Here is a 5,118-nt window from a genome sequence, read left to right as displayed (position 1 = left end):
CCTTTATTGGATGAATTCTTCCGAAACTGCTAAGGAAAGGTGTTGTGCAAAATTTAAATCCTTTATTGGATGAATTCTTCCGAAACTGCTAAGGAAAGGTGTTGTGCTCAGTGGAAAGACTTCAATATGCTGAGCCAGCCACTTATCTGCTAAAACCAACCTACTTCCTCCCAGATTTAAATAGAGTTTGGAAAGAATAGGATTGTGTCCTCATGTGTATAAATGGAAGTCAGAGGGCCAGAATCCAAACAGATGGATTTTTACCTAGTCTGATTTTCCAAGTTGGCTACTCAGTTCTTAACAGGCTTCCCTTCACCCCAGGGCATCAGTGCCTCAGCTTCAGACAGACAGAAGAAAGAGGTTTCTGTGGCTCAGTGGTAGAGCACGTGTCGAGCATGTGCAAGGCCCAGCTTCGCCTCAGTGTCTGCCACCAACGTTGAGAAGGTTCTGACTCAGTTTCTATGAAGCTTGAATTCATGTATTAGAGGGATTTCTAGAGAACAAAGAGACAAACTCCAGTGAGGCTTCTGATGCATGGCAGTGCAACTGGGAGTATCGAGTCCTGGGCCACATATACTAGTATTTGTTATTTTACCCAAGAATTAAATTAGAGCTAGAGTTCTCACTGAACAAGAAGTAAAAGAACATTAAAAGTATATGTACTGGCAATTACCTTGTGAATGCTAGGTAAAACCTTTCTGTAGGCCAACAGTTCTCAACCTGTGGGTTTTGACCTTATTGGAAAACCTCTGTCTCTAAAAACATTTACATTATAATTCATAACAGTGGCAACATTACAGTTATGAAGTAGCAACAAAAATAATTTTAAGGCTGGGGGGGTCACTACAATATGGGGTACTGTTTAAACAGTCACATCATTAGGAAGGCTGAGAACCACTGCTCTATGCAAGAAATGGAATGGTACTCTCTCACAATTCACCTCTCCATCTCTCTCTTTTACACACACACACACACACACACACACACACACACACACACACACTCCTCTGACCTTGTGCCTCTTTAAACTGGAGTCTGTATCTTTGTTCCTTTCTGATTTCCTAGCTTCGTTTAGCTCTGAACTCTGGGTTTTACCTGCCCTGCTTCACTATGGCTGGCATCTACAGGTTTCACGGTTTTCACTTTGCTCATCTGCCTAACTCTCTTTTGTGTCTTTTCTAGAGCCCCTTAGATGCTGAGGAACCTTTCTGTCTTCCCCTCATCCATGACTTCTACTCCTTAGGTATCACCCAAATCTATTTTTTTTTACTGTGCTTTCTAGCTGAACTCTACTTTTCTGTATCACTTGTCCAAGGGATATTTCTAGTAATAAAATGCGTCCCATCCAAGCTGTGCCCACTCCTGCCTTTTGCCCAACTTTTTCCTCCTCTATGACACCCTTGTTCAGTGCCTCAAGTTGTACCACTAATGCCAGGGCCATGTCCTTCAGTCACTACCTTCATCCAGCTCACTGGCTCCTTTGGGATGCCCCTTTCTTATAAATATCTCCTGACTCTCAAATGTTCTTTTGTCCTCCCACACAGGTGCTCCACTGCAATTTTTGTCCCAGAAAGCTAACCCTGACTGGAGTCACCTGGGGAGGAAGTGGAAACCTAGGCTGTGCAGCTTCTGTTAATACAAACCTCGGAGGATTCCCCTGTATTATGCTAACATGGCATCCCACCCATCCTCGAATGAATCCAGACTCCTGCACAGCCTCCACAAAGCTTTGCAATGGCCCTCTTTCCAGACCTCATTTTTCTATAGCACAATCTTATATATTGGAAACACACAGCCAAGACTGTCAGAAGTGTCTTCCCTGAACAACCCCTGTCCATCTTTCGGTACAGGGTGAGCTGTCACTAACTCCCAGAAGGCTTCTGTCTGCTGTCCCAGCTGGGCCAGTCACAGCCCTTCTGCACACCTCTCCTGCAATTGTCTGACTTCCTCACTAGAGGCATGGACAGTGTTCTTTTACCTGCCTTCTTGGAACACGAGCACTGTGACCACACAGACAAGTCCCTCCACACATACAATCTGAGGGAGCTGAGCTGCGATCTGGTTAAAACGAGTCCCTGGGAAACTTTGGCTGCGGTATGGAGGAGTCAGGAGGTGTGAGGGTATGTGAACAGGGTAGTTTGTCAACTCCACCGCAGCCTAGAACTAGCTCGAAACTAATTTAAATTTAAAAAATGAGAAACTCACTTCCCCCCCCCCAATCCTCCCACATTATCATTTCCCTGCTACCTGGGAGACTAAAAACCATATAAGTTTCTGTTGCTTGCATGACCGTGTCAAAAGATCTGAAACATGTCAGGCTGTGAGCAGCCTCCTGAGTCTGCCGCCCACAGCCTCAGACTCCTCTCAGCCTGCTTTTTCCTGATTCGTCGCAAACTTATTACATATGCCTGAGAGCTTTTTCATCTCTGGAACAACTCATCCCCTTCACCTTGTTCCCCCCCCCCAATAAACCTCTGTGGATAGAACAAAGTTATCAATTTGAAAAATTCTCTATGAAGTGCCTAGAAGAAAGGCAGAGAATGAGATTTTTGGTATCACACTTAAAGGAAACAACAGATAATTTGAATCTTTCTTTGTAAATGTATCAAAGCGAAATAAGTAATTTGAATCCCAATTATAAAATAGAAAACAAATCCCAACTATAAAATTAAAAAAAAAACAGATTGTCCATTAGCATGAAATGGAAGATAAACAGAGGTCCAACAATTGCACCTCAACAAAGATGTTTCTTCCTTTGAAGCAATATAAGGAAATGATAGTTGTGATGTGTTTGACCCCATCTGTTTCCTTTCAGAAGTACTAAAACAAACCAGAAGATAAAAATTCAAAGGTGAATGATGCTTAATCTTATCTTTATTAATAACTGTCTTCATTGCTATTCTACATCAAAGTCTAGATCCACCTAATTTGCAAGGAAAAGAGTATCTATTCCATGACTATGTGAGGCTGGGAAGTCATTGAGTTAAAAATGGTACCGGGTGGGGGAGCGTGGAACAGGGAGGCAATTTTGTGCCTTTTGTGGAAGTCAGTCTCTGAAGCAGGTACCTTACAATAACAAGGACTCACTTTGCCTGGGTGAGAGAACATCTCTTGCAGGTACCATTTAATCAGAGTCTTTCCCATTCTCAGTGTTTTACTAATAAAATGGGAGTGCAAGGATAATTATTTGAGCAGCTTCCCCCTCACAGTTAATAACCAAGGTCTATTTTTTTTCCCTGCAAATCTTTTGAACCAGTAAACACAGACATTGATTTCTCAGCTGTGACCAAGCTCTTAGCTATTTGCTGCTGCTGCTACTGAGACAATTGAAAAGAGAAGAAATAAAACTGGAATTGCAAAGTCATAGCTGAGTCCCTTAGTGGTACAGGCTTAGCTGTCAGTTCCTATACTACCTTCTCCTTCCCCTCTGGAAAGTGGCCTCCCAGCCTCCACGTTCCTCTGATACTCTTTTATCTTGCAGTCCTTCGCATCAGTGTCTACATTGCACCCATTTATGGGGCTTTTACTTGTTAAGTTGACCAGTGAGTTTGATTTCCTGGGAAATGAAATGTTTCCTAGGAGAACTGGGCTTCTGAGAGTAGGATGTGATGGAGCAGACAATATTTCTTTGGAATATTCTATTTATCGGAAGTTTTGCCATTATAATCCTGCACTGTGTTGATCTGGACAAGGTCTTTTTCTGAAAGGCAGATAATTGATTGAGTCATTTTTTTGGGGGGGGACTACAGCACCACACATTAATGGAAAACATGGAGAAAAATATTTCCAGTAAGCCTAGTAAGGGATTTATTTCATGGGTATCAAAAAAATCAGAACCCAACACTGAAGGAAAAGAATGCTATTACTTTAAAATTTACTGTAGGTCAAAACTATGACCTCCCCCCAAAAAAAAAGTGGTTATTAGTGGCTAAAGGGTAGAAAGTAAATAAGTGGAGCACAGAGGAATTTTAGGGCTGTGCAATTGCTCGTTATGTTACTGGTGGTGGTGGTGGTGGTCACTGTGAACTTGATGGGATCCAGAAGTTTTACCTAGGAGACAAATCTCTGGGCATACCTGTTAGGGTCTATTTCCATTTTGTGAAGAATACCAAGATTAGGCTATCTGAGCTAGAGAGACTCACTTTACCTGTGGTTGACACCATTCCGCTGACTCGGGTCCTGGTCTGAATGAGAACAAGACAGTGACTTAGCACAAGGATTCTTCACTCTCTGCCTCCTGGCCGCCATGCTGAGTGACGGACAAACAAAAAAAATACAAGGACCTGAAGTTTGTCCTCAGGGTCCTGACGTGAGGTTTAGGCTTAAACAGAGTCCAGAGAGGTATGAATAACTCGGGAGTCCTGGTCAAGGTGTGGTCTTGCCCATCACTGACAATCTAGCTACAGGTTCTCTTCCATAGTCTCACGAGTTGTCAGACTACGTGAACCCTCTTCTTGGGAGGCAAGATCCTCTTCTGGCTGGCACCAATCTTCAGCCAAAGCCTTTTTCTTTCTTCCAGTATAAAACTCCTTAGGAAATTCTAATTCCTTGGAGGTCACTGCATCGATAATCCGGTAGTCAATGTGAGGGGCACGAGTGTCTGTCTTTAGAATATTTTCCTTCCTTTCAGGACAGTTACAGGCTGAGTGAACAGGCAGTTCCTTGGCGATTCTGTACAGCTAAGCATCAAACAGAGGCAAGTACCTTCGGTACTGTTAAGCTAGAAAGAGAACAGGCAGCCAGGGAGCAGGAGGTGGGCTGAGGGATCAAATCTGTCTTCTTAACTTCCTGCAAGGGTAGGAAGGGCGTGGCCTTGTAGTTCCTGTTCTTGGTATAGTCTTCCTGGAGTGTTGTCCTGTGCCATCTTTACCCAGTGCTTGGTGACTGGAAGCTGTGGGTGGACTCGGGTCCTACAGGCGGATCCTAACAGTCGGTCAGAGAGTGGAAGAGGTTATTAGAGGTTATTAAATCTTCCCTAGACACAACACCTATTTATGCACTGAATTCATGTCAGATCCAAGCTTTTGGAGGCAGTATTTTCTATTTCCATTCATAACACTGTTTGGGGGAGCTTGCTGTTAGGTTTTATTGCACCATCTTTAAGTGGTAGTATATTTT

This window comes from Psammomys obesus, unplaced genomic scaffold, assembly GCF_907164565.1.
Source record: "Psammomys obesus unplaced genomic scaffold, mPsaObe1.curated_primary_1811, whole genome shotgun sequence".
Classification (NCBI taxonomy): Eukaryota; Metazoa; Chordata; class Mammalia; order Rodentia; family Muridae; genus Psammomys; species Psammomys obesus.
Note: the sequence above shows the minus strand (reverse complement) of the source record.